The following is a 12,173-nucleotide window of genomic DNA, read 5'->3' as shown; positions in this document are numbered from 1 at the left end:
AAGAAAATTTGAAAGGGTTTAAAGTTTTATAAAATCCTACTATGTTAGGGATGATATGTATATATGATGTTGTGGATTCATTCATTTTGTGAGTTGTTGAATATGGTTTCATGAATCTTGCGGTATTAGTATAGGATTATCTTTGATATGTATAAATTTCATATTTGAAATGGATTGCTATGATTAAAGTTTATACGAGCTTACTAAGTATTCATTGCTTACGTAGTTGTTTTTCTTTTACCTTATCGATTATCAGAAGCTTAATCAAGTTTGAAGCTCGTCGAAAATCTATCACACTATATAGCGATTATATTAGTATATTTTAATGTCTTGGTTAAGGTTATAATGGCATGTATAGGTGGACTATGTTTAATGTTTAATAGATGAGTTTGGTATTTATGTATGTTATTTTGGTTGATGTTTTAGCCATTATGTTTTGGCTTGTAGATTTGGTACTTTGAATGGTTAATATGTTGATATATGTATGTGGTCTTATGATGGAAGTTGAACATGTTCATATTGGTATGAAAATGTAGTTGTCATGTATGATTATTGATGCTAATTGTTAAATGGTAAATTTGGTATATTTGAATGTGAATTTGATATGTGAACAAAGTGGTAAGTTATGACATAAGTTTAGTTATAAGTTAGTTGAACTTTTGGCCAATTTATGTTTATGAACATACATGTTTAATGGTTGTGATTGAGGTGCCTTTTAAGCATATTGGTTGTATGCTTATGTACCTTGGTTGCGTAGCTTGTTATAGCATGGTTTGTTGCACTTTGAGTGCTTGATTATATGTGAAAAATTGATGGTAGGTGGATGCATTCTTGGGTGAGAAAAAAGGCTTGAAAGTGGTCTATTTTTCGTCCACACGGGTAGAGACACGGGCATGTGTTTCAGCCATGTATGACACACGGCCAAGCGACATGGCCGTGTCACACACGGCCAAGCGACATGGCCGTGTCACACACGGCCAAGCGACACAGTCGTTTGTCCCCTGTAGCTTTCAAAGGGTTACAAGTCAGGCTGTTACATAGCCTAGCACACGGCCTGGCACATGGCCGTGTGACCCTGCATTTTGAAAATTTTTATCTTTTCCATGATAAAAAGGTTACAAGTTAGGCTGCACCCGATTTGTTTCTAATGTGTTTCTAAGGCCTGAAGGCTCGTATAAGGGTAATATGCATGTTATTGCTTGAATTTGCTATGATTGATGTTGAGTTATTAAATGATTAATATTTTTGATAGTTTTGAAACGTAAACTCCGGTAATACTTCATAACCCTATTCTGGCGAAGGATATGAGTTACGGGTATTACATAACTTGTGCTTGTGCCTCGGATGGCACAAAAGAGTCTTTTGTTACACCACGGCTACCACTCACATTTCTGGGATAACGAGGTGGTTTACCTCCTACAATAGTATTGCTCGGCCTCGTGGTTTGTGCTTTCTTTTTCTCGAATTTCTCTAGACAATCTTTAAGATAGTGGTCTAAGGAACTACATCTGAAACACACTCCATTATTTAATCAACACTCACCATAATGTGGTCTTTTACAGTGCTTGCACTCGGGCCAAACATCTTTGACACTACCCAAACTTACTACAGATGTAGCCTGAGGTTTAGGACTTGCACGTCGATTGCCTCTGTCTCTGCTGGAGTACCCCATTGAAGTTGTAGAGTAGTTGTGATGTTCTTTAAATCTCTTTGATACTGACTTCCCAGTCGATCTTTTTCTTGAGTCTCTAACTTCAAAATCAGTCTATCTTTTCTCTTTACTCAACTCACTGGCTTTATGTGCTTGGTCAACCAGTACAACAAATTCTTTTAGCTCAAAAACTCCAACTAGAAGCTTAATGTCTTCATTTAATCCTTCTTCAAATCTTTTACATATAGCAGTCTCAATCAGAATACATTCCCAGGCATATTTACTCATTCTGACAAATTCTCGCTCGTACTCTAACACAGTTATACGGCCCTGTTTGAGCTCAAGGAATTCCTTACATTTTTTAAGAAATTATTTACTAACTTATTTCTTTCAAAACTTGGTTTGAAAGAATTCCCAAGTGATCTGCTCTCTTGGATAATAAAAATCAATGTATTCCACCACTGATCAGCCGAATCTTTCAACAAAGATATTGCACACTTAACACATTCTCTAAACAAAATTCTGCTCTTTTGGGATCATCTTTAGCAGTAGCTCAGAATTTCTCAACCCCATACTTACGAATCTTATCAACATGTCGCTTACTAACTCGTATAAGTTCCAAACCTTGACGAATAACGATGCCCGGTTAAGGAAGGAGGGGGTGGAGGTTGTTGAGCAGTCGAGTTCGTCCGTACGAACTCGATGAACCATTCACTCATCATTTGGAAAAAGGCTTCCTTAGCCTCTCCTCTCTGGCCCTCAAATACATGCCTTGTACCACTCAGTACTACTCCGTAAACGGAGGCTTGAGCGTTACTCTATACTTCATCAGAGTCAGCTCGGTTGGACATCATTGTTATATGAAAACATGTTTTAAAATGGTTAGGAGATATCACGCTATCCTAGGTTATATCATTGCATGTATAGCTAGACTCGTAAACGCTACATTCAGTCTGAGAATCGACTACACCGTAGCTCTGATACCAATAAATGTAACACCCTTAACCCGCATTCGTCACCGAAACCGGGTTACGAAGCATTACCAAAAAATTCACTTCAAACGAATACAATTTTAAACATTTCAAATCATATTGATAATCATATTAAAACTAATCCAAATCATACATATTGTCCTTTATACGAGCCCTTAAGGCCTTAAAAACACGTTAGAAACTAGTCAAGACTAAATAAAAAAACTCTAAAAATTTTATAGAAAATAGTGAAAATTTTCAACACTACAGGGGTCACATGATCGTGTGGCTAGGCCGTATGTGCATTCGAAGTAGGGACACATGGCTGTGTCCCAACCTATGTCTGTGCTTGTGTAACTCACTAACTTCGTCACACGACCAAGTCACACGCCCGTGCACTAGGCTATGTACCCTTCGATGTAACCTCACATGCCTATGTGCCAGGCCGTTTGTTAGGCCGTGTAACAACCTGACTTGCAACTCCTCAAAAGCTACAAAGGACTCACGGCTGTTTCATCTGGTCGTTTGTCACACATAGCTGAGATACTTGCCAATGTGGACGAAAATAGACCATTTTAGAAGCCATTTTTCTCACCCAACTAGGCATGTACCTACAACCAAAATTTCATATATAAACAAGCCATAACAATGCACCAAAATCACGCATATTTTAGCTTCATACATATGGTAAAATCACATACAACCAATATGCCCTTAGACACCTTAAATGACAATATTAAGACATGTATAAACATGTACACAATTTGGCTAAATAAATCAACAATCTTCCAAGCAATTTGCATCAATACAAACCATTAAATTTCCTTATCAAAGCACAGTCTATTTAATACCAAAATGCCATTCTATAACTAGCATCAATAAACCATATTAAGGCTACTCATATACATGCCATACTATATCATTATACCAACAAGATGCCAAAACTCAAACCAAATCAAATGGACATTTCCAACAACCAAAACACATGGCTAACATTAGCCAAAATACTTATACATGCCATTTAACCAACACACCACCCCATACCACCAACACACCATGTGGAGATAAAATCGACCTACCCAGCCAACACACCAATATCGCAGCAAAGCTACCAGTATATGTGGCAAAACTACCAATACATATAGTTCCCCTATATCAATATCCCAATCTCATGCAGTATATCATGTCATAAATAAGTGTATGCAAAATGTCATGCATAATATACAGCAGATCAGTCATACATATATAAGGTCATAACAATCATTTAATCACCTAGGGGTATAATAGTCATTTTATCCTATGAAGGTATTTCAGTCATTTTACCTTTTAGGGATATTCGATCATTTTACACTTTTGGGATATTTCGGTCATTTTAGTGAACCCACAAAAGGTCTGCAATCACCTCGAGCAACTCAAATAACCTAAATGGGCAAAACAGTATAAATGGGCCCGAGGCCCATTACCCTGCCCAAGTGGGCCCACACATTCGTGCGGCCTGCTCATCCCAAAATCTGCCATTGTTTTAGGGACTTTAAAGCCCAACCCAATATTCGCTACAGTTCATGAATTTCATTCATGTGGGACCTACGAGCCCACTGGACCCACACGGTCAATTTCGGCCCAACGTGGCCCATTACGGCATAAGCCCATAAAATTCTTATGGAGGAGGCCTCTACAATCCAACACAATGTTTCGTGGGCTCGATTTACCATACGAGCATTCGTACACTTATATGGCCTCGAACACCGTCATATTCAGCTTTTCAACTTTTGCTGATTTGCAGAAAAAGTGGGGGTGTGATTGCACACCTATTTATGAGAAGAGCGCAAGTCTTCACGTACACCAACCTAGATTTAATCAAGACACAAGTCAATCCTGTAAAACAAGACACCCTCTTAATGACACTAAAACCACACAACATCCTTACCTTGCTTGATAGAGGGTGACTTAACTCTTCCAAAACCTCCAACCAAAAATGGTCACCCACTTATCAATTACCTGCACCACAACACAGATCTTCATAAACTAAATTAGGCCATAATAATGGCCAAGAGAGGTATTCAGCTTAAAGAAAAAGAATGGAAAAAAACCAATTAAATCAAAGAGTGAGGATTATCATAACTTTACTGATAATCTACAATACTTGCAGCACTACAACAGCAAAAGTAGCTAAAAACACCAATTACCCAAAGTGCCTAAGACCAAATTTGGTACAAACTAACCCCCAGTTGAGTTTCCCAAGCTAAAAACTTCCCAAATGGTACAACTCTCCTCTCAACCCACTCCTAAATTTTCTCCTCAAATCCCTCCCCTTATCCCTCCTTAAATCTCTCCACATACTACTCTCCAACTCCCTCCAAAACTCCATTCAAAATCCCCCCAACTGTGTTTCAGTCCAACACGCCACTTGCCACTAAACCAATAGGCTCCTTGTGTCATAAAACAAGTACCAATATTTATAAGGCCTATATACCAGCGTCCAGATTTATTTAAGGGAAAAACTAAAAATTCTACGAAAACCAAGACTTGACCTAAGCTTCTCAAACACTCTCATACACACCCAAATCACTTAGCCATTAAAGCAAACAAGCAATTTTTATCAAATCATGCAAAAATTAAAAATTTAGAGTTTTAGGGCGTTACATATAATTTCTTAAAATACCAACATAACCCATATAAACATAAGACATCCTAGGTACATACCAATACCAAAATAAACAGATCACCAATGTTTGAGTTTGGGATTTGCCACTGGATGCGGAGTCGACAATCAAATCGTAAGGTACCTAACTTGAGCATGGGAAATAAAGTGGTACGCTAAGTATAACACAATGGTATTAAAACATAATATAAATTCTATAATGCGTTTTAACATGTCAATCTACAAATCCTATTATATCACCTAATTCAATATATTTACATATCTTAAATCGAGTTATCACAGTTGCAGGATAGATTTTTCTCTGTCTTAATCGAATTGATTAAATCATAAAATATCAAATCCATAATTCCAAGCTTATAAATTGATATCCACTATCCACCCTTATTTTAATTTCATTTATACTCAATTTCTCAGTTCTACAATATAATTTCATCAATCAATCATTAAACAGCATAATTAATCACTAATTGAAATCAATTGCACACTTATAACAATATATCATATTTTCAAATCTATTCAATTTAGTCTTATCACAAACAACTAATTTGAATCAGTTCAATTTATCTTGTCCTCTCATTTCTAGCTTACCTTATGTTATTACCATGCTGCGCAGTTTGTGAATGCAACAATTGAAAAAGTTTGGATTTAAAAATACAGACAATAAACTTGTGCTATTCGTCGACAACTTTATCTTTTCCATTCTTTTTTGAAGGATCTGGGTCAACGTTAGCTATAGATTAGTATAAACGTATAAAATTATCAATACACAACCATTTTCACAAGCAATTGCTATTTTATACAATTTTTGTATTTTATTCAATTTAGTCCCTAAAATCAAGACTAACATAACTTTCAAATTTAATCACCAATTTTTATATCAATTTCATTCTAGGCCTACTTTTAACTTCCTATTTTACATTTCTACCCCAAATTTAAAAATTTGTGCAATTTAATCCCTATTTCATAAAATCATAATTAACTTTACAATTTAGTCTTTTTTTCAATACTCAACTTAAAATCTGTCAAATTAATCCCTAAAAATCTAACTATTCAACAATAGTAAAATCCTCGTAAAAATACGACATGGGCCAACTAGCTTGAGTTCCCAAAATTCTAAAAATATAAAATTTAAAAAAAAAACTAAATTGAACATACCAATTTAAGCTTGAAACTTTCAAAACTTATGATTCGTCCCTCAATTTTTCTTCTTCACTTTCGAATGAAAAAAAATGAATACAAGGAGGTTGTCTCTTTCTTCCCACTTTCACATTTAATTCATGTTTTTTTACCTTTATTAATTTAATTAGAATTTTTTATTTTATAACTTATTTAAACCAAAATTTATTACTAACATAAATAGAAATCGACAACTACAACTTATAAAGTGGCATATTTGCTATACAAGGCTCTCACTCTATTTTCTATTTGTAGATTCCTTAAAGATTCAACTTTTAATGTTTTTTTTTGATTTAGCCCCTATACCTTAATTAAACACTAATTCAACAAAAGTTACTTGACCAAAATTCAACTCACTTCTAATATAATCCACCTTACAAAAATAGGGTCTCAATTTCTCATTCTCCAAAACCACTAACTTTAGGGTCAAACCATTTGTATTTAACTAATTGTCTAATTAGATTTTTTATCATATCTAAATTCAATTTAACTTTATGGTAAACTTTAGGATAAAAAAGTAAAGGAAGTAAAGGTCTGATGGCCCTAAAATTGGACACAACTAAAACTTACGATAGAATAGAGTGGGGTTTTCTTCGAGCAATGATGACTAAAATAGGTTTTGCAAAGGCTTGGGTTGATATATTGCTTGATTGTATATCAAAAGTTTCCTATTCAGTTAACATTAATGGTTTGAGAGGAAATTCTTTTTGACCTATAAGAGGACTAAGGCAAGGGGATCCTCTAAGCCCTTCTCTATTTTTGATTTACAGCAAGAGATTATCTACTCTTATGCATCTTGCTAATAGCCAGAGGAAATTAAAGGGGGTTAAGGCAAGTCAAAATGGACCAGTGGCCTCTCATTTACTTTTTGCAAATGACTGCATTCTTTCCAGGGAAGCTACAACAAGAGGTGCAAACGCCTTGAAAGATATCTTGAAAGAATACAAAGATTGTTCAGGACAATACGTGAATTTTGAAAAGTCAACGGTTTTCTTTAATAGGAACACTCTTGAAACTATACGAGCAAAAATATCTAATGAGCTAGGAGTGAGACATTCAAATAATCCCAAAAACTACTTGGGACTTCTTAATATGGTCTGTAGAAAGAAAATAGCCTCTTTTAAAATCTTAAAGGATGGAATGAAGAAAAAAATTTGATAATTGGAGTACATGATTCTTTTCACAATACAGGAAAGAAGTCTACATTAAAACAATTTTACAATCAATCCCAACTTATACTATGGCTTATTTTCTACTACCTAAAACGTTATGTGAAGAAATGAAGGGAATAATAGCTAGGTTTTGGTGGCAAAAATTTCATGGAAAATGTGGTTTGCATTTGATGCACATGGGAAAAACTATGTGACTCAAAGGAGTATGGTGGTTTGGGTTTTAAGAACTTCGCAAATTTTAACGTGGCTCTCTTAGCGAAGTAGGGATGGAGACTTATGACTAACTCCAATTCATTATTAGTGAAAGTTTTAAAAGCTAAATATTGCCCCAATTCAGATCTTTTACAGGCATGTTTAAAGCACAATGCTTCTTACACGTGGATAAGTATATGGGCAACGAGGAGAGTGCTTCAGGAAGGCACGAGTTAGAGGGTGGGGAAAGGTGATAATATTTCTATTTTTAATCATGCCTGGATTCAAGGTTCTGATAATTACAGGTTAAATCATCCAGTTGATAATTGTAATTTGGAGTTTGTTGTTGAGCTCATTGATAATAATATTAGAGAATGGAGAGCGGAAATTATTACCAATACCTTTGATGCGGTTGATGCGGGAAGGAACCTTCGAATCCCACTGGCAAAAGTTCCTCATGAAGATGAATGGCTTGGAGAGGTGAGCCATCGGGGATGTTCTCGGTGTGCAGTGCCTATAAACTATTACAGTTGGGTTTTTCTACTCCTAATTAAATACATCACAACTCATTTCTAGAGATTTCTATCGAAAGCTATGGAGTTTGAAACTTCCTTCTAAAGTTAAAATTATAGTATGGCGCATCTCAAAAAAAATTATTCCTACTATGCTAAATCTACGTTGTAAGAGACTGGTGACTAATGTAGAGTGTCCACGAAATGGGAAAGAAGATAAAAATATGATACATGTCTTCCTTAATTGCCCTGTTGCAAAGGACGTTTGGAGTTTAGTGGACCTTCAGTGGATAATGCCAAGCAATATACAAGAATGGTTCGAATGGCTTACTTGGGCTTTTAGTGTCTGCTCAAACTCCCAGCAACGAGTGTTCTGTGTCTCCCTTTGGGCCTTATGGACTAAGAGAAACAAATGTGTGCATGAACGAATAAATAAATCAAGTGAGGATATGGCTTTTTTTATTCATAGGTATGTAAGAGAGTTAGACTGCTTGGAGGAAAAAGCACTTACCAAAGAGGTGACTAGAGAAGTATGGGTTCCCTCTTCTGGAGAGGATATCAAAATTAATTTTGATGTCGGCTTTAATAGTGAACTTTTCAGATTAGGATCGGGAGTGGTTGTTAGAGATGGAATGGGCAAGGTAATCGTCTCCAAAGTAATCATCCATGAGAATGCTGGTTCAGCTTTTGCAGCAAAAGCCCATTCATGTTTAGAGGCAGTTAAAATGGGGTTAAATCTTAAGGATCGTAAAATTCATATTGAAGAGTACTCACTATCAGCTATTAAGAAATGTATCTCTAACTCTAGTGACAAATCCGAAATTTGCTCTATTATCCAATATATAAAGGCTTTATAGTGTAACTTTAGATTCCTTAAGTTTTACCATGTTTGTCGTAAAATTAATAAACTGGCCGACAGTGTAGCTACTGAAAGTCTAAAGAAAAGGGAAGAGTTTTACCTGGAGGGTTCGATGCCAAGATATGCAGAAAAAGTACTGGAAGATGATTGGATCAGAGAACCGAACTGAAGTTTCTTTGAGGAAGGTTTCGATTTGCTCCCTGGGATCTTAAAGCATCGGAGAAGAGTGTTTTGGATGAAATGAATTTATGGAAACAAGGGAGCGTTTTGGGTGAAAAAGTGGTTTTTGGGAAGATAAACCGTCGGGTAATAATGGCATGGACAAGTGATGGGACGAGTGCAGCTTTCTCGGGAAAATGGCCTTTTAATGCTTTGTTTTCTTCATTTATGGCTTTTTTCTTTTTTCTTTTTTAAGTATTTTTCTATTGCAATTAACAAGAGATTAGTAGTGGGCTGAGGTTTTTTGTTTTGGATATGAGGCCTACTAAATTTTTTTGTTGCTTAGGGTCTGTTTGATAGGGGGAAATGATTTTTCGGAAATGGTTTTCCCTATTTTCCGATGTTTGATTGGAGGAAAATGATTTCTTTTTGGAAAATCAATTCCAAAACACGGGAAAATCAACCCTATATTTCCGAAAAATGTCTTACCCCTTAGAAATCGGTAAGACATTTTCCACAGCTCATCTTCTCACCTTTGAAACCATTTCCATAGCTCCTCATCATCTCTGCCTCATCTCCTCTGCTATTGTTGCTAATTTTACTGTATCCACAACATTATTGTTTTGTTTTACTGCCGACAGTCTTCCCTAACCCTATCTCCCCTCCTCCATTTTTTTTCCCAAATCCAAAATCAAGGCATCAAGCTACCTCCGTCCTCCATCGATCCACCTGCGGTCTACCTCCGGTCCTCCACCCAGTTCCAGTTCCAGAAAATCAAGGGTTTGTTTATTCCCGAATCGCCAACAAATTCGTATTTAAGGTAAACTCTTTGTTTACTCGTTGATGTTCATAATTTGTCTGTTTAGCATCACTTGTTTGTTTAGCTGGTTTAGCTTCTTTGCTAAATGTTTGATTTATCAGTGATTTATTTGATTCATTATTGCATTTGATTATGGTAACTTATTTTAGATTTCTGGGTTTGATTTCACGTCTTTGATGATGCTTCGGTTCTATTCGGCTTTGTTTAATTCATTTTGAGTTTGTTATTAAAAAGAAACAGAAATGATTGCTTTTCTTGGCATTATTATTGATTTTGGGTAGGATTTTCTTTTTATCTTTTGGGTTTGCATGGATGTGATTCAGATTGGATCGAATAAGGCCAGGAGATTAGTATTTTGGGTCTAACTGATTGTTCGTGTTCTGAATTTCATTTTGGAGGTTCGGTTTTTCTTTTTGGGTTTCTTGTTTTGGAAAATCAATAAAAAAGGAGCAACAATGGGATTGCTAAAGGTTCGGTTAGGTAATTAGTGTTTCATGTAGGAGTGAGTTTCATTGTTAGAATTGATTGGATCATACTATGTGGAGAGCAGTAGAAATTGTTTTATAATAGATTCTATAAAGCTCCTAATCTGATAAGAGCCAACACTCCTATTTCGATGAGGACTACCATCTGAGCGAAATATATTAGAAACTTTAAAATTCTAGCAAATGAGTACTCAGAAAATATTCTGCAACTTCAACTTAAAAGACATGTGAAATGGTGATTTAAAGGGGAAAAAAATAACTAAAAATGACTACTCAAATCCCACTCTCTAAAGTGATAAAATTCTTTATAATAATGCCTACTTAAGCACCCAACCTAGCATGCTTCTGAAGGATGGTAGAGGTTGCTGCCAGTGTTTGAGAGACCTAGTTGTCACATTTTTCTGTTGATCCCAATGGCTCTGTTTATCGGTCAAATAATGCTGTTATTTATGCCACCTCAAACCAACTACAAAATCCAAGACAAAAACCATTATTTATGCCAACCCAGAAGAACAATATGACATGTTAGCAAGATCCATAAACAGAATTCCCACTGGGGGTGATGCCTTTAAATATGGAATGATAGGGGGTGTATAAACCAATTCTTATCCCAGAATTTTCTCCTGCCAAAAAATGAAACAGAATTATTCAACTCCCAGAATCTTTACTTCAGAGAACAAAATGTCCTTACTAATGCATCTTACAGTCTAGAAGAGAAAAGTGCCTTACAGAAAATTTATGTGATATTATTGAGGAGTTTTAGGTGACTCAAAATCACTAGATTCCCTCACAAAGCATCTTCAAAGCTGTGATGTTCAAATAATTGATGTTCAAAATCACTATATTCTGTACAGTAGGAGGGTAGCATAGAAAAATTTGGCTTCAAAATGTTTTTAGTTATCTAGGGAGTCATGAATCAGAGGCCAAAATGTTTTTAGTTAAAAGTAAGAAGCATAGAAAAATTTGGCTTCAAAAATTTTCTCAGGGTTGAAGATATTGATACTTTTATGTGTTGTAATATTATGCACTTGGACAATGTTGTTACTATGTGGTGTACTACTAATTATGTATTTGGATAATATTATTTCTAGTACTCATTATGGTTTCGAAGCAATTTATAATTATTCAATATTCTTACTAGTATTCATTGTGGATAATATTTTTTCAATTTATAACGATCAATATTGTAGCTTATTATTGAGTATTATTATAAATAATCATTGCAATATATGTAAAAACAATTTAAAATATAAAAATTTATTAATATATATTAATATATGTAAAAAACAACTTTTCCGGAAAATATTTTCAGGAAATCTGTCAAACAGCAGAAAATATTTTACACAGATTCAATCAAACACCAGAAAATATTTTCCAGTAAGTCATTTTACAGAAAAGTAAAACATTTTCCAGAAATCATTTTACGGAAAACATTTTACAGCCAATCAAACAGACCCTTAATTTCAATTTTGTTTATAAAGCCCAGTTCATTTATTGTTTAAAAAAAACTTTAT

At 35.1% G+C, this 12,173-nt stretch overlaps 1 long non-coding RNA gene across 16 annotated transcripts; it reads right to left on the bottom strand.

The window, feature by feature from the left end:
* Positions 1-1,033: 1,033 nt before the first annotated feature.
* Positions 1,034-9,573, bottom strand: LOC107915007 (uncharacterized). 16 transcript variants are annotated; one of them, XR_005919372.1, is made up of 8 exons: positions 9,296-9,570; positions 8,848-9,020; positions 8,668-8,735; positions 8,220-8,585; positions 5,326-5,408; positions 4,550-4,638; positions 3,946-4,469; positions 1,034-3,233 (listed from the first exon to the last, which is right to left on the bottom strand). It is a non-coding gene; the product is annotated as an uncharacterized lncRNA (long non-coding RNA). The 16 variants fall into 16 exon arrangements; XR_005919373.1 differs by having other exon boundaries at positions 1,035-3,233; positions 4,550-4,620; XR_005919366.1 differs by having other exon boundaries at positions 1,035-3,233; positions 4,550-4,620; positions 5,326-5,412; positions 8,226-8,585.
* Positions 9,574-12,173: the final 2,600 nt, after the last annotated feature.

Source organism: Gossypium hirsutum, chromosome D10 (genome assembly GCF_007990345.1).
Source record: "Gossypium hirsutum isolate 1008001.06 chromosome D10, Gossypium_hirsutum_v2.1, whole genome shotgun sequence".
Taxonomy (NCBI): domain Eukaryota; kingdom Viridiplantae; phylum Streptophyta; class Magnoliopsida; order Malvales; family Malvaceae; genus Gossypium; species Gossypium hirsutum.
Note: the sequence above shows the minus strand (reverse complement) of the source record. Positions and strands in the feature narration are given on the sequence as shown.